The sequence below is a fragment of the Panulirus ornatus genome, chromosome 67, assembly GCF_036320965.1.
Source record: "Panulirus ornatus isolate Po-2019 chromosome 67, ASM3632096v1, whole genome shotgun sequence".
Lineage (NCBI taxonomy): Eukaryota > Metazoa > Arthropoda > Malacostraca > Decapoda > Palinuridae > Panulirus > Panulirus ornatus.
Window position 1 is genome coordinate 15,650,405 of NC_092290.1, and position 18,719 is coordinate 15,669,123.

General features: G+C 42.5%; 1 protein-coding gene across 2 annotated transcripts in view; it reads left to right on the forward strand.

Moving 5' to 3' along the window:
• Nucleotides 1-878: 878 nt before the first annotated feature.
• LOC139747124 (uncharacterized) overlaps nt 879-18,719 on the forward strand; it is a 105,772-nt gene continuing 87,931 nt past the window's right edge. For both annotated transcript variants that reach the window (XM_071659038.1, XM_071659039.1), the window contains exon 1: nt 879-998. The gene's annotated coding sequence lies outside the window, so the exon portion shown is untranslated. The remainder of the gene's footprint in view (nt 999-18,719) is intronic.

Below are 18,719 nucleotides of genomic sequence, written 5' to 3' on the forward strand. Positions count from 1 at the left end.
AGGAAGTTCAAAATTCTTACACTAGGAATTTGTAGTGACAGGCAACGAAATTTTAGCCCGACCATTCCTGTCATCTTCTAGAATAAATATATCCACAATTTCCCTCAAGATAAAATATGTATCGAGATATCCAGTGCCATATGTGTTCAGTACAGCGAACTGTCTCCTGTAGCCATGATCTTGACCTTATTCACAGAGTAACAAATGACAGACACTGTCTTTATATATCTACGCTGACTGACTCATATCACCCTCACTGCCCACTTACTTCTGGTGTCTTGATAAAAGTTTAACTGCCTACCTTTTGAAATACATTATATCCAAGTAAATTTCTTATTGAAAATTTATTTAATATTGTTTTGATAACGGTGCAAGTGATCTTGACCTTGAGCTGTCTTGGCCATCAGGTTTTTGGGTAACATTTTCTTCTACGAGGACTTTGGTGAGCACGATATTGAAATATTAAATCCACATCCTGGTCACATCTATCTCTTAATTCATTGCTTGAGTTAAGCTGACCGAGAGGTAACAGGTAACTCAGTGTGTATAATATGTTGCCTTCCTGGGTGTTGACCACTACAAATGGGAGTTCTTATGTAATAACCACTTCTCCCAGTGAAGCTTTGTTGGTCAAACGGTGACATAAAGGCAGTATGCTTTATGACAAGAATTTACCAAGGCGTCAAATGTGAGTGTGGTGTTGCCTACAAGTATTGTGGTAGTGAGGTTGGTGACCTGTGGCGAAGCGCGTGTGTGGAGGCCTTCAGGCCACCACTCGAAGGTTGCAGGACTGCAACATATGCAACACCGTCCGCGGCCCGCCCACCCGCTGTTGTGGCCTGGCATCCCCGCTCAACGCCATCTATTGATAAACATTGTAATCACGCTCCTTACGGGGTATCGCGGAGCATCATGGCCTTATCTCGATTATTTGCCACTTGTAAGACTTAAAAACGTCCCGAAGTGGCGTGGAGCAGGATGCACATCGCCTGCAGAAGGTCAGTACGAAGTGTCAGGCAGAGAAAATGGTGTTTGGGGAAGTTTTGCTTTGTTCATGTTGCAGCGACTTTGCGGGGAGTCGGGACAGGTTATTTATCCTTGAAATCCACCTGACTTTTGAAATGACAGTAATTATGGGCGAACCTATCAATTTGTGCCGGGGAGAGAGTGGGTGATGGGCGGTAGGGGCGTGAGGGGGGAGTGAGGGAAGTGAGAGGAGGAGGAGGCAGTGTAAGGGGAGAGGAGAGTGCCTCCGAGTTATTGATTGTTGGAGGAAGGCGGCCGTGTGCCTCCTCCACCACCCATCACCAACAATTTGCATCCCACTATCTCTCTATACTCTCCTTCTCTCTCTCTCCATCATCCCATCTTCCTCTCACTCTCCTTCGTTTAGGTGATGAGTACCAACATTTTGTTTATTTGCCTTATAGATGTGATTGCAAGACCAGGTTGCAACTTGCATGCATGGGTGATCATGTCTGCCTTGATTTGCATATGTGAAACATGGCACTGTATTCTGTGGTGTGTGTTGTGGTGGTCGGCCCCACATGGCGGTCTTATAAATGATTTTCATTAATATGAGACATTGGTGTGCTTGCATGCAGTAGACTTCCTTTCTCACACATGGCTTTCGAGTAGCGCAGGGAACGGGATTTGCTCGCATTCAGTCTTTTGTCCCGAGTGGTGTTAAGTAAAAGTCCTGCTGTAAGTCCTGGCGTGTGATGTTTTGAGGTGTTTACTGTGTTGTCGGTGTTTTTAAGATAAAGCAGAAATGAACTATCATACTCTGCGGCATATCCATTATCGTAGATTCAGACAGTGAATATATTGTTGTTCCCCGTAGGCTATTTTTATTATCTGTTAAAGCTGTCCGAAACAATATTGATTGTAGACAGGGATAGAAAATTTCTGTAAAGTATTGAGTTTTCACAATGAAGATAACATATTTGCTTTGCTTTTGACGTATTATGTAGTCTGTCGACTTGGTAAGTGTTATGACTTCTTTAGGTAGAGTAATGCATGTAAAATCTTAAACAAAATCTCATAAGCTATGGTAATAAAACTGGACACATATTGTATGTCTATGATAAAGGGATACATAAAATGTAGCTATTAGAATGTTTATAACCAAGAATTTTGACACCATATGTGCTGTAGATCTGATGTCAAGTTTGTACACATAGAAAGTGCAAAAAGAATAGTTCAGCTATGTTTAGTAAATCTCCTCAGCATTTTTGTTTGGTAGTCTGCATGTAGTGTCTCCAAAAAATGTGATAGAGTATTATACGTTTGAAAATCATTGCGGGTGTGCATTTTGAAATGGAACCAAAATGCTGTAAAGGTACAGAAGTCTGACATTTTGCATTAAACCCACATTCTGTCATTGTTTATTTAGTTATCAAAATCATACTGTGTTCATTGTGCTTTCCTGCAAAATATACTTCACAAAGGTTACGTACCCAAGTAATTATAAGTTTTACTTTAGCAAGATTTTATAATGTTTAGCTTCAGTATGTAGGCAGGAACATTAGGTTGAGACATTATACAGAAGTAGTCTGTAGGAACATGAGGTGGGACCCTCTGGAAACTCTTCACTGGAGTTACTCTCTGCCAGTGACCTGTTAAGGGTGAGGCACTTAAGGCTGAGAAGCAGCACTAGAGTTCACCAGTTATGAAGAATCTTTTGCCATGGTAATCCCCTTAAGGGAATGGGTGCAGGAGGTCTCGATAGATAGATAGCTTTTTAATATAATCATAAAAGTAACCAAATTGAAATTCTTAAAGTTTACTTTGAGATTGTGTTAGAGACATTGAAGTTATTGTCCCGAGGAACGATTTAGAATTTTTTATATGTATTCATGTGAGTGTTTGTGTGTTTTTACTGCTTTCACTAACAGATGGATTAATTTGATGGTTCAAAGCCCTTTACGCTAACGTGCTTTTTCGTCATGTTTGTTTGAATTTTGTTGATTTAATCACTTGTTGGTTCAGTTCTTTGATTTATTCTTCATGCATTGTTTATTAACATTATCCTAAGAATTAGATGTTAATGACAGCTCACACCGTCAGCAATGAATTTACCTCACTCAAAATGGCACATATTTATGTATATTTGTTTCAAGAATAGCCTTACGATGGATAAATGATTGGTAGCTCACTGAGGAAGCTGGAAACGTTTGTTTTCTTTTATGACATTGAATATTACTAAAACCTTAAAGCAAAATCATTGACACAAAAATGATGGACACATCTGATAAACAAATGCTGATGCTTACAAGTAATAAGAATTTTTTTTAGAACTCTTTCATTGATCTATTTTTACTCTTGCTGGTGAAATGCATTTTGATACTCTAGATAACTTTTATGATAACATTTTGTTGAGTTATCTCTCTTACACTGATACCTTTTTGTACAGAATGCTTTGAGATGATTGTTAGATTTTGATTGAAGCTGAACTTTGAAATATGAATTAAGACCCTCTTTGGGCTATTGTAATTTTCTGAATGATGGCTGAAATGGTGTTTTTGTAACTGAATTTTAGTATTAGTAAATAATGATAATAATCTAGATTAACATGAATTTGTTTTGGTATTAACCATGGTAGTCCTACTTAATTCATTTCATCAGACTTGTAATGAAAATCTACTAACTACAGACACTGTTGTGTGCAGTATTCAGAATGGGTAAGACATCTTTAGTACAAGTACTAAACAGTGATAATAGATTTCCACACAATGTTTAAAATGATTACAGTAATCATCTCATACGAGTAAATAAGAGTTGATGACAGTGTTCTTGTCCTTTAGTATTATCAAACACTGTTCACAGTATGGACAACACTCCTGTTATAGAATGTCTGAAAAGTTAGCCATTAAGCAAAATTCTGGTAAGTGAAACCTGTTTTCCCATTGGCTCTTATCATATGACTGGAGGTACAGTTTGCAAAAGCAATTTTGGCTTTAGACGTAATATGAACGATCACAAGATGAAGAAAACCTTTCTTCAACAGACTTATGATGATGTTTTGATAAGATATTAGTAGTAATGGTAAGACTGAGGCATGTAAATGAAAATGATATTTTCATCACTCAGAATGTGGCTGTCATTGCTTAAGATAGTTTTGTGCAGAAGTATGGTGGAGTTATAGAGAGGGAGAGGGTTATGTTTCTTTCTTGTATCTCCCCTGATGTGATCATTACATGAAATTGTACTGGGAAACTTATCGTGTTTCATTTCCCTGTGGATTAGAAGGAATTTGCTTGATCACTCGCTCAATTGTGACCTTTCCAAAGATTTTATCAAGGACGTGAGGCGTGTGTGTGAATAGAAAGAGAGGAGAGTGATTGGTTCTTAGTGAAGGTTGGTCTATGGCTCGAGTGTGCAAACTCCCCATGGTTGTTTAATTTGTTATGGATGTGGCAGTTAGGGAGGTAAATGCAAGAGTTTTGGAGAGAGGGGTGAGTATGCAGTTTGTTGGGAATGAGAGGGCCTGGGAAGTGAGTCAGGTGTTGTTCGCATAGGGGTTGGATTCGAGTGAGAAACTGCAGAAGTTGGTTACTGAGTTTGGAAAAGTGTATGAAAAGAGAAAATGTGAATAAGAGCAAGTTTATTAGGTTCAGCAGACTTAAGGGACAAGTTAGTTGAGAATTAAGTTTGAATGGAGAAAAATTGGAGGAAGTGAAGCATTTTAGATATCTGGAATTGGACTTAGCAGCGAATAGAACCATGGAAGCACAAGTAAGTCACAGGTTCAGGGAAGGGGCGAAGGTTCTGGGAGTGATAAGGAATGTGTGGAAGGAGAGAACACTATCTTGGAGAACAGAAATGGTTATGTTTGAAGGAATGGTAGTTCCAACAATATTATAAGGCTGCAGGGCATTGGCTATAGATAGGATTGTATGGAGGAGGGTGGATGTGTTGGAAATGAAATGTTTGAGGACAGTATGTGGTGTGAGGTGGTTTGATCGAGTAAATAATGAAAGGATAAGAGAGATGTGCAGAAATGAAAAGAGTGGTTGAGAGCAGAAGAGAGTGTTTTGAAATGGTTTGGACATACGGAGAGAATGAGTGAGGAAAGGTTCACAAAGAGGATATATGTGTCAGAGGTGGAGGGAAGGAGGAGAAGCAGGAGACCAATTTGGAGGTGGAAGGATGGAGTGAAAAGATTTTAAGTGATCAGGGCCTGAACATACTGTAGGGTGAGAGGCATGCAAGGAATAGAGTAAATTGGAACGATGTGGTGTACTGGGGTCGACGTGCTGTTAGTAGACTGAACCATGGCATGTGAAATGTCTGGGGTACACCATGGAATGGAACCATGGAAGCGGAGGTGAGTCACGGGATGGGGGAGGGTGTGAAGGTTCTGGGAGCGATAGGGAATGTGTGGAAAGAGAGAACTTTATCTCAGAGAGCAAAAATGGGTATGTTTGAAGGGATAGTGGGTCCGACAGTATTATATAGCTGTGAGGCATGGGCTATAGATAGGGTTGTGCGAAGGATGGTGGGTGTGTTGGAAATGAGATGTTTCAGGACAGTGTGTGGTGTGGGGTGGTTTGATTTAGTAAGTAATGAAAGGACGAGGGAGATGTTTGGTAATAAAAGGAGTGTAGTTGAGAGGGCAGAAGGGGTGAAGTTGTTTGGACATGTGGAGGGAGTGAGTGAGGAAGGGTTGTCAAGGATATGTATATATACACTTGTTACTTTTACTTGATCGCCATTTCATGATTTAGTGCCAGGAAACTAACGAAGAAAGACCCATCCACTTATGTACACCCATATACACACATGTACATATATATATGAAATGTTTGAGGACAACAGTATGTGGTGTGATGTTTGATGTGTGGAAATAAAAAGCGCGTGGTTGAGAGAGCAGAAGAGGGTGTTTTGAAATGGTTTGGGCACATGGAGAGAATGAGTGAGGAAAGATTGACCAAGAGGATATATGTGTCGGAGGTGGAGGGAACGAGGAGAAGAGGGAGACCAAATTGGAGGTGGAAAGGTGGAGTGAAAAAGATTTTGAGTGATCGGGGCCTGAACATGCAGGAGGGTGAAAGGCGGGCAAGGAATAGAGTGAATTGGATCGATGTGGTATACCGGGGTTGATGTGCTGTCAGTGGATTGAATCAGGGCATGTGAAGCGTCTGGGGTAAACCATGGAAAGCTGTGTGGGGCCTGGATGTGGAAAGGGAGCTGTGGTATCGGGCATTATTGCATGACTGCTAGAGACTGAGTGTGAACGAATGAGGCCTTTGTTGTCTTTTCCTTGCGCTACCCCGCACACATGAGGGGGGAGGGGGATGGTATTCCATGTGTGGTGAGGAGGCGATGGGAATGAATAAAGGCAGACAGTGTGAATTGTGTGCATGGGTATATATGTATGTGACTGTGTGTGTATATATATGTGTACATTGAGATGTATAGGTATGTATATTTGCGTGTGTGGACGTGTGTGTATATACATGTGTATGGGGGTGGGTTGGGCCATTTCTTTCGTCTGTTTCCTTGCGCTACCTCGCAAACGCGGGAGACAGCGACAAAGCAAAATAATATAATATTTGTTTATTTATTATGCTTTGTTGCTCTCCTGCGTTAGCGAGGTAGCGCAAGGAAACAGATGAAAGAATGGCCCAACCCACCCACATACACATGTATATACATACACATGCACATGCGCATAGACATACCTATACATCTTAATGTATGCATATATATACACACACACAGACATACATGTATACACATGTACATAATTCATACTGTCTGCCATTATTCATTCCCTTCGCCACCCCGCCACACATGAAATAACAACCCCCTCCACCCTCATGTGCGCGAGGTAGCGCTAGGAAAAGACAACAAAGGCCACATTCATTCACACTCAGTCTCTAGCAGTCATGTAATAATGCATCGAAACCACAGCTCCCTTTCCACATCCAGGCCCCCACAGAACTTTCCATGGTTTACCCCAGGCGATTCACATTCCCTGGTTCAATCCATTGGCAGCACATCCACCCCGGTGTACCACATTGTTCCAGTTCACTCTATTCCTTGCATGCCTTTCACCCTCCTGCATGTTCAGGCCCCGATCACTCAAAATCTTTTTCACTCCATCTTTCCACCTCCAATTTGGTCTCCCACTTCCCCTCATTCCCTCCACCTCTGACACACATATCCTCTTGGTCAATCTTTCCTCACTCATTCTTTGAATGTGACCAAACCATTTCAAAACACCCTCTTCTGCTCTCTCAACCACACTCTTTATATAACCACACATCTCTCTCATCCTTTCATTACTTACTCGATCAAACCACCTCACACCATATATTGTCCTCAAACATCTCATTTCCAACATGCCCATCCTCCTCTGTACAACCCTATCCATAGCCCATGCTTCACAACCATATAGCTTTGTTGGAACCACTATTCCTTCAAACGTACTCATTTTTGCTTTCCTAGATAATGTTCTCGACTTCCACACATTTTTCAGTGCTCCCAGCACTTTTGCCCCCTCCCCACTCTGTGACTCACTTCCTCTTCCATGGTTCCATCCGCTGCCAAATCCATTCCCAGATATCTAAAGCATTTCACTTCCTCCAGGTTTTCTCCAGTCAAACTTACCTCTGTTCGACTTGTTCCTCAACCCTCTTGTACCTAATAACCTTGCTCTTATTCACATTTACTCTCAGCTTTCTTCTTTCACACACTTTACGAAACTCAGTTACCACCTTCTGCAGTTTCTCACCCGAATCAGCCACCAGTGCTGTATCATCAGTGAACAACAACTGACTCACTTCCCGAGCCCTCTCATCCACAGCAGACTGTATACTTGCCCCTCTCTCCAAAACTCTTGCATTCACCTCCCTAAAAACCCCATCCATAAACAAATTAAACAACCATGGTGACATCACACACCCCTGCCGCAAACCGACATTCACTTAGAACCAGTCACTTTCCTCACTTCCTACTCGTACACATGCCTTACATCTTTGATAAAAACTTTTCACTGCTTCTGGCAACATCATCTACCACTTCTGAAACCACAGTGCTCTTCCCCAATCTGATGCTCTGTACATGCCTTCACCCTCTCAATCAATACCCTCCCATATCATTTCCCAGGAACACTCAACGAACTTGCACCTCCATAATTTGAACACTCACTTTGATCCCCTTTTCCTTTGTACAGTGGCACTATGCATGCATTCTGCCAACTGTCAGGCATTTCACCATGAGCCACACATACATTAGATATCCTTACCAACCAGTCAACAACATAGTCACCCCCTTTTTTAATAAATTCCACTGCAATACCATCCAAACCCGCTGCCTTGCTGGCTTTCATCTTCCACAAAGCTTTCACTACCTCCTTTCTGTTTACCAAACCATTCTCCCTAACCCTCTCACTTCACGCACCACCTCGACCCAAACATCCTATATCTGCCACTCTTATCATCTAACACATTCAACAAACCTTCAAAATACTCACTCCATCTCCTTCTCACTTCACCACTACTTGTTATTACCTCCCCATTAACCCCCTTCACTGATGTTCCCATTTGTTCTCTTGTCTTACGCACTTTATTTATCTCCTTCCAGAACATTTTTTTATTCTCCCTAAGATGTAATGATACTCTCTCACCCCAACTCTCATTTGCCCTCTTTTTTAACTCTTGCACCTTTCTCTTGACCTTTTGCCTTTTCTTGTGTACATTTCCCAGTCATTTGCACTATTTCCCTGCAAAAATCGTCCAAATTCCTCTCTCTTCTCTTTCACTAATAATGTTACTTCTTCATCCCACCACTCACTACCCTTTCTAATCTGCCCACCTCCCATGCTTCTCATGCCACAAGCATCTTTTGCACAAGCCATCACTGCTTCTCTTAATACATCCCATTCTTCCCCCACTCCCCTTACATCCTTTGCTCCCACCTTTTTCCATTTTGCACTCAGTCTCTCCTGGTACTTCCTCACACAAGTCTCCTTCCCAAGCTCACTTACTTTCACCATTCTCTTTGCCCCCACATTCTTCTATTCTGAAAACCTCTACAAATCTTCACCTTCACCTGCACAAGATGATGATCAGACATCCCTCCAGTTGCACCTCTCAATACATTAACATTCAAAAGTCTCTCTTTCACGTGCCTATCAATTAACACGTAATCCAATAACACTCTCTGGCCATCTCTCCTACTTACATACTTATACTTATGTATACCTCTCTTATTAAACCAGGTATTCCCAATCACCAGTTCTTTTTCTGCACACAAGCCTACAAGCTCTTCACCATTTTCATTTACATCACTGAACACCCCATTTACACCAGTTATTACCTCAACTGCCCTAAGCTGTTCCCAAAATGCTTGCCCCTCATGATCTTTCTTCTCATGCCCAGGTGCATCGGCACCAATAATTACCAATCTCTCTCCATCAACTTTCAGTTTTACCTATATCAGTGTAGCTACAGTTTGCATTCTTACACCCTATCGCATACTCCAACAACTCCTGTTTCAGGAATAGTGCTACTCCTTCCCTTGCTCTTGTCTTCTCACCAACCCCTGACTTTACTCTCAAAACATTCCCAAACCACTCTTCCCCTTTACCCTTGAGCTTCGTTTCACTCGGAGCCAAAACATCCGGGTTCCTTTCCTCAAACATACTATCTGTCTCTCCTTTTTCTCATCTTGGTTACATCCACACACATTTAAACACCCCAATCTGATCCTTTGAGGAGGATGAGCACTCCCCGCCTGATTCCTTCTGTTTCCCCTTTTAGAAAGTTGAAATACAAGTAGGGGAGGGTTTCTAGCCCCCCGATTCCGTTCCCTTTAGTCGCCTTCTATGATACGTGGGGGTTGTCATTGCATGTGTGACGAGGTGGCGACGGGAATGATTAAAGGCAGCAAGTATGAATTATGTACATGTGTATAGATGTATATGTCTGTGTGTGTATATTTATGGATACATTGAAATGTATAGTTATGTGTATGTGGTTGTGTGGACATGTATGTATATACATATGTACGTGGGTGGGTTGGGCCATTCTTTTGTCGGTTTTCTTGCGTGACTTCGCTAAAGTGGGAGACAGCGACAAAGTAAATAAACAAATGAAAATAGTATATACTTATACTGTGTCGGATTCTCCCGCGTTAGCGAGGTAGAGCAAGGAAATAGATAAAAGAATGCCCCGACCCACCCACATACACATGTATATACATAGACGTCCACACACACACATATACATACCTATACATCTCAACGTATACATATATATACACACACAGACATATGCATATATATACACATGTACATAGTTCATGCTGTCTGACCTTATTCATTCCCGTCGCCACCCCGCCACACATGAAATATCAACCCCCCTTCCCCCACATGTGTGCGAGGTAGTGCTAGGAAAAGACAACAGAGGCCATATTTGTTCACACTCAGTCTCTAGCAGTCATGTATAATGCACCGAAACCACAGCTCCCTTTCCACATCCTGGCCCCACGGAACTTTCCATGGTTTATCCCAGACGCTTCACATGCCCTGGTTCAATCCATTGACAACACGTCGACCCCGGTATACCACATTGTTCCAATTCACTCTATTCCTTGCACGCCTTTCACCCTCCGGCATGTTCAGGCCCCGATCAATCAAAATCTTTTTCAATTTGGTCTCCCACTTCTCCTCGTTCCCTCCACCTCTGACATATATATCCTCTTGGTCAATCTTTCCTCACTCATTCTTTCCATGTGACCAAAACCATTTCAAAACACCCTCTTCTGCTCTCTCAACCACACTCTTCATATTATCACACATCTCTCTTACCCTTTCATTACTTACTCGATCAAACCACCTCACACCACATATTGTCCTCAAACATCTCATTTCCAGCACATCCATCCTCCTCCGCACAACTTTATCTATAGCCCACGCCTCACAACCATATATCATTGTTGGAACCACTATTCTTTCAAACATACCCATTTTTGCTATCCAAGATAACGTTCTCGACTTCCACACATTCTTCAAGGCTCCCAGAACTTTCGCCCCCCCCCCCCCCCCCCACCCAATGATTCACTTCTGCTTACATGGTTCCATCCGCTGCCAAATCCACTCCCAGATATCTCAAACACTTCACTTCCTCTAGTTTTTCTCCATTCAAACTTACCTCTCAATTGACTTGTCCCTCAACCCTACTGTACCTAATAACCTTACTCTTATTCACATTTACTCTCAACTTTCTTCTTTCACACACTTTACCAAACTCAGTCACCAGCTTCTGCAGTTTCTCACCTGAATCAGCCACCAGCGCTGTATCATCAGCAAACAACAACTGACTCGCTTCCCAAGCTCTCTCATCCACAGAAGCCTGCATACTTGCCCCTTACCAAAACTCTTGCAACCCCATCCATAAACAAATTAAACAACCATGGAAACATCACACACCCCTGCCGCAAACCAGCGTTCACTGAGAACCACTCGTTTTCCTCTCTTCCTACACGTACACATGCCTTACATCCTCTATAAAACCTTTTCACTGCTTCTAACAACTTACTGCCCGCACCATATATTCTTAATATCCTCCACAGAGCATCTCTATCAACTCTATCATATGCCTTCTCCAGATCCATAAATGCTACATACAAATCTGTTTGCTTTTCTAAGTATTTCTCACATACATTTTTCAAAGCAAACACCTGATCCACACATCCTCTACCACTTCTGAAACCACACTGCTCTTCCCCAATCTGATGCTCTGTACATGCCTTCACCCTTTCAATCAATACCCTCCCATATAATATCCCAGGAATACTCAACAAACTTATACTTCTATAATTTGAGCACTCACTCTTATCCCCTTTGCCTTTGTACAATGGCACTATGCAAGCTTTCCGCCAGTCCTCTGACACCTCACCGTGAGTCATACATACATTAAATAACCTCACCAACCAGTCAACAATACAGTCACCCCCTTTTTTGATAAATTCTGCTGCTAACCATCCAAACCCGCTGCCTTGGCGGCTTTCATCTTCCGCAAAGCTTTTACTACCTCTTCTCTGTTTACCAAATCATTCTCCCTAACCCTCTGACTTTGCACACCACCTGGACAAAAACACCCTATATCTGCCACTCTATTATCAAACACATTCAAGAAACTTTCAAAATACTCTCTCCATCTTTTCACATCACCACTACTTGTTATCACCTCCCCATTAGCCCCCTTCACTGAAGTTCCCATTTGTTCCCTTGTCTTATGCACTTTATTTACCTCCTTCCAAAACATCTTTTTATTCTCCTTAAAATTTAATGATACTCTCTCACCTCAACTCTCATTTGCCCTCTTTTACACCTCCTGCACCTTTCTCTTGACCTCCTGCCTCTTTCTTTTATACATCTCCCACTCATTTGCATTATTTCCCTGCAAAAGTCGTCCAAATGCCTCTCTCTTCTCTTCCACTAATAATCTTACTTCTTCATCCCACCACTCACCACCCTTTCTAATCTGCCCACCTCCCAAAGGGAATGGGAGGGGGGGTTAGAAACCCTCCCCTCCTTGTATTTTAACTTTCTAAAAGGGGAAACAGAAGAAGGAGTCACGCGGGGAGTGCTCATCCTCCTTGAAGGCTCAAATTGGGGTGTCTAAATGTGTGTGGATGTAACTAAGATGAGAAAAAAGGAGAGATAGGTAGTATATTTGAGGAAAGGAACCTGGATGTTTTGGCTCTTGAGTGAAACAAAGCTCAAGGGTAAAGGGGAGGAGTGTTTTGGGAATGTCTTGGGTGTAAAGTCAGGGGTTAGTGAGAAGACAAGAGCAAGAGAAGGAGTAGCACTACTCCTGAAACAGGAGTGGTGGGAGTATGTGATGATAGAGTGTAAGAAAGTAAACTCTAGATTGATATGGGTAAAACTGAAAGTTGATGGAGAGAGATGGGTGATTATTGTTGCCTATGCACCTGGGCATGAGAAGAAAGATCATGAGAGGCAAGTGTTTTGGGAGCAGCTGAAGGAGTGTGTTAGTGGTTTTGATGCACGAGACCTGGTTATAGTGATGGGTGATTTGAATGCAAAGGTGAGTAATGTGGCAGTTGAGGGAATAATTGGTATGCATGGGGTGTTCAGTGTTGTAAATGGAAATGGTGAAGAGCTTGTAGATTTATATGTGAAAAAGGACTGGTGATTGGGAATACCTGGTTTAAAAAGAGAGATATACATAAGTATACGTATGTAAGTAGGATTTGTATGTAGCATTTATGGATCTGGAGAAGGCATATGATAGAGTTGATAGAGATGCTCTGTGGAAGGTATTAAGAATATATGGTGTGGGAGGCAAGTTGTTAGAAGCAGTGAAAAGTTTTTATCGAGGATGTAAGGCATGTGTACGTGTAGGAAGAGAGGAAAGTGATTGGTTCTCAGTGAATGTAGGTTTGCGGCAGGGGTGTGTGATGTCTCCATGGTTGTTTAATTTGTTTATGGATGGGGTTGTTAGGGAGGTAAATGCAAGAGTCCTGGAAAGAGGGGCAAGTATGAAGTCTGTTGGGGATGAGAGAGCTTGGGAAGTGAGTCAGTTGTTGTTCGCTGATGATACAGCGCTGGTGGCTGATTCATGTGAGAAACTGCAGAAGCTGGTGACTGAGTTTGGTAAAGTGTGTGGAAGAAGAAAGTTAAGAGTAAATGTGAATAAGAGCAAGGTTATTAGGTACAGTAGGGTTGAGGGTCAAGTCAATTGGGAGGTGAGTTTGAATGGAGAAAAACTGGAGGAAGTGAAGTGTTTTAGATATCTGGGAGTGGATCTGTCAGCGGATGGAACCATGGAAGCGGAAGTGGATCATAGGGTGGGGGAGGGGGCGAAAATTTTGGGAGCCTTGAAAAATGTGTGGAAGTCGAGAACATTATCTCGGAAAGCAAAAATGGGTATGTTTGAAGGAATAGTGGTTCCAACAATGTTGTATGGTTGCAAGGCGTGGGCTATGGATAGAGTTGTGCGCAGGAGGATGGATGTGCTGGAAATGAGATGTTTGAGGACAATGTGTGGTGTGAGGTGGTTTGATCGAGTAAGTAACGTAAGGGTAAGAGAGATGTGTGGAAATAAAAAGAGCGTGGTTGAGAGAGCAGAAGAGGGTGTTTTGAAATGGTTTGGGCACATGGAGAGAATGAGTGAGGAAAGATTGACCAAGAGGATATATGTGTCGGAGGTGGAGGGAACGAGGAGAAGAGGGAGACCAAATTGGAGGTGGAAAGATGGAGTGAAAAAGATTTTGTGTGATCGGGGCCTGAACATGCAGGAGGGTGTAAGGAGGGCAAGGAATAGAGTGAATTGGAGCGATGTGGTATACAGGGGTTGACGTGCTGTCAGTGGAGTGAATCAAGGCATGTGAAGCGTCTGGGGTAAACCATGGAAAGCTGTGTAGGTATGTATATTTGTGTGTGTGGACGTGTGTATGTACATGTGTATGGGGGGGGGGTTGGGCCATTTCTTTCGTCTGTTTCCTTGCGCTACCTCGCAAACGCGGGAGACAGCGACAAAGTATAAAAAAAAAAAAAATGTAAGTAGGAGATATGGCCAGAGAGCGTTATTGGATTACGTGTTAATTGATAGGCACGCGAAAGAGAGACTTTTGAATGTTAATGTGCTGAGAGGTGCAACTGGAGGGATGTCTGATCATTATCTTGTGGAGGCGAAGGTGAAGATTTGTAGAGGTTTTCAGAAAAGAAGAGAGAATGTTAGGGTGAAGAGAGTAGTGAGAGTGAGCTTGGGAAGGAGACTTGTGTGAGGAAGTACTAGGAGAGACTGAGTACAAAATGGAAAAAGGTGAGAACAAAGGAGGTAAGGGGAGTGGGGGAGGAATGGGATGTATTTAGGGAATCAGTGATGGCTTGCGCAAAAGATGCTTGTGGCATGAGAAGCGTGGGAGGTGGGCAGATTAGAAAGGGTAGTGAGTGGTGGGATGAAGAAGTAAGATTATAAGTGAAAGAGAAGAGAGATGCATTTGGATGATTGTTGCAGGGAAATAATGCAAGTGAGTAGATGTATGAAAGAAAGAGGGAGGAGGTCAAGAGAAAGGTGCAAGAGGTGAAAAAGAGGGCAAATGAAAGTTGGAGTGAGAGAGTATCATTACATTTTAGGGAGAATAAAAAGATGTTTTGGAAGGAAACAAATGGGAACTTCAGTGAAAGGGGCTAATGGGGAGGTGATAACAAGTAGTGGTGATGTGAGAAGGAGATGGCGTGAGTATTTTGAAGGTTTGTTGAATGTGTTTGATGATAGAGTGGTAGATATAGGGTGTTTTGGTCAAGGTGGTGTGCAAAGTGAGAGGGTTAGGGAAAATGATTTGGTAAACAGAGAAGAGGTAGTAAAAGCTATGTGGAAGATGAAAGCCGGCAAGGCAGCAGGTTTGGATGGTATTGCAGTGGAATTTATTAAAAAAGGGGATGACTGTATTGTTGACTGGTTGGTAAGGTTATTTAATGTATGTATGACTCATGACGAGATGCCTGAGGATTGGTAGAATGCTTGCTTAGTGCCATTGTACAAAGGCAAAGGGGACAAAGGTGAGTGCTCAAATTACAGAGATATATGTTTGTTTAGTATTCCTATGAAATGATATGGGAGGGTATTGATTGAGAGGGTGAAGGCATTTACAGAGCATCAGATTGGGGAAGAGCAATGTGGTTTCAGAAGTGGTAGAGGATGTGTGGATCAGGTGTTTGCTTTGAAGAATGTATGTGAGAAATACTTAGGAAAGCAAATGGATTTGTATGTAGCATTTATGGATCTGGAGAAGGCATATGATAGAGTTGATAGAGATGCTATGTGGAAGGTATTAAGAATATATGGTGTGTGAGGCAAGTTGTTAGAGGCAGTGAAAAGTTTTTCTCGAGGATGTAAGGCATGTGTACGTGTAGGAAGAGAGGAAAGTGATTGGTTCTCAGTGAATGTAGGTTTGCGGCAGGGGTGTGTGATGTCTCCATAGTTGTTTAATTTGTTTATTAATGGTGTTGTTACGGAGGTGAATGGAAGAGTTTTGGAAAGAGGTGCAAGTATGCAGTCTGTTGTGGATGAGAGAGCTTGGAAAGTGAGTCAGTTGTTGTTCGCTTATGATACAGCGCTGGTGGCTGATTCATGTGAGAAACTGCAGAAGCTGGTGACTGAGTTTGGTAAAGTGTGTGAAAGAAGAAAGTTAAGAGTAAATGTGAATAAGAGCAAGGAAATTAGGTTCAGTAGGGTTGAGGGTCAAGTCAATTGGGAGGTAAGTTTGAATGGAGATAAACTGGAGGAAGTAAGTGTTTTAGATATCTGGGAGTGGACCTGGCAGCGGATGGAACCATGGAAGCGGAAGTGAATCATAGGGTGCGGGAAGGGGTAAAAATTCTGGGAGCCTTGAAGAATATTTGGAAGTCGAGAACATTATCTCGTAAAGCAAAAATGGGTATGTTCAGAGGATTAGTGGTTCCAACAATGTTGTATGGTTGTAAGGCTTGGGCTGTGGATAGAGTTGTTCGCAGGAGGGAGGATGTGCTGGAAATGAGATGTTTGAGGATAATATGTGGTGTGAGGTGGTTTGATCGAGTAAGTAATGTAAGGATAAGAGAGATGTGTGGAAATAAAAAGAGTGTGATTGAGAGAGCAGAAGAGCATATTTTGAAATGGTTTGGTCACATGGAGAGAATGAGTGAGGAAAGATTGACCAAGAGGATATATGTGTCAGAGGTGGAGGGAACAAGGAGAAGTGGGAGACCAAATTGGAGGTGGAAAGATGGAGTGAAAAAGATTTTGAATGAGAGGGGCCTGAACATGCAGGAGGGTGAAAGGCATGCAAGGAATAGAGTGAATTGGAACAATGTGGTATACCGGGGTCGACGTGCTGTCAGTGGATTGAACAAGGGCTGTGAAATGTCTGGGGTAAACCATGGAAAGTTGTGCGGGGCCTGGATGTGGAAAGGGAGCTGTGGTTTCAGTGCATTATTACATGACAGCTAGAGACTGAGTGTGAACAAATGTGGCCTTTGTTGTCTTTTCCTAGCGCTACCTCGCACACATGAGGGGGGGGGGTTGTTATTCCATATGTGGCGAGGTGGCAATGGGAATAAATAAAGGCAGACAGTATGAAGTATGTATATGTGTATATATGTATATGTCTGTGTGTATATATATGTGTACATTGAGATGTATAGGTATGTATATTTGCGTGTGTGGACGTGTATGTACATACATGTGTATGTCGGTGGGTTGGGCCATTCTTTCGTCTGTTTCCTTGCACTACCTCACTAATGTGGGAGACAGTGACAAAGCAAAATGATAATGATAATGATATTTTTTATTTATTATACTTAGTCGCTGTCTCCCGCATTAGCGAGGTAGTGAAAGGAAACAGACGAAAGAAGTGGCCCAACCCACCCACATACACATGTACGTACATAAATGCCCACACATGCACATATACATACCTATACATTTCAACATATACATACATATACATATTTATATTTATTATGCTTTGTCGCTGTCTCCTGCGTTTGCGAGGTAGCGCAAGGAAACAGACAAAAGAAATGGCCCAACCCACCCCCATACACATGTTATATACATACACGTCCACACATGCAAATATACATACCTATACATCTCAATGTACACATATATATACACACACAGACACATACATATATACCCATGCACACAATTCACACTGTCTGCCTTTATTCATTTCCCATCGCCACCTCGCCACACATGGAATACCATCCCCCTCCCCCCTCATGTGTGCGAGGTAGCTCTAGGAAAAGACAACAAAGGCCCCATTCGTTCACACTCAGTCTCTAGCTGTCATACAATAATGCCCGAAACCACAGCTCCCTTTCCACATCCATGCCCCACACAACTTTTCATGGTTTACCCCAGACGCTTCACATGCCCTGATTCAATCCACTGACAGCACGTCAACCCCGGAATACCACATCGATCCAATTCACTCTATTCCTTGCCCGCCTCTCACCCTCCTGCATGTTCAGGCCCCGATCACTCAAAATCTTTTTCACTCCATCTTTCCACCTCCAATTTGGTCTCCCACTTCTCCTCGTTCCCTCCACCTCCGACACATATATCCTCTCAGTCAATCTTTCCTCACTCATTCTCTCCATGTGCCCAAACCATTTCAAAACACCCTCTTCTGCTCTCTCAACCACGCTCTTTTTATTTCCACACATCTCTCTTACCCTTACATTACTTACTCAATCAAACCACCTCACACCACACATTGTCCTCACATCTCATTTCCAATACATCCCCCCTCCTCCGAATAACCCAATCTACAGCCCACACCTCGCAACCATATAAAATTGTTGGAACCACTATTCCTTCAATCATACCCATTTTTGCTATCCAAGATAACGTTCTCGACTTCCACACATTCTTCAAGGCTCCCAGAACTCTCCCCCCCCCCCCCCCCCCCCAATGATTCACTTCTGCTTACATGGTTCCATCCGCTGCCAAATCCACTCCCAGATATCTCAAACACTTCACTTCCTCTAGTTTTTCTCCATTCAAACTTACCTCTCAATTGACTTGTCCCTCAACCCTACTGTACCTAATAACCTTACTCTTATTCACATTTACTCTCAACTTTCTTCTTTCACACACTTTACCAAACTCAGTCACCAGCTTCTGCAGTTTCTCACCTGAATCAGCCACCAGCGCTGTATCATCAGCAAACAACAACTGACTCGCTTCCCA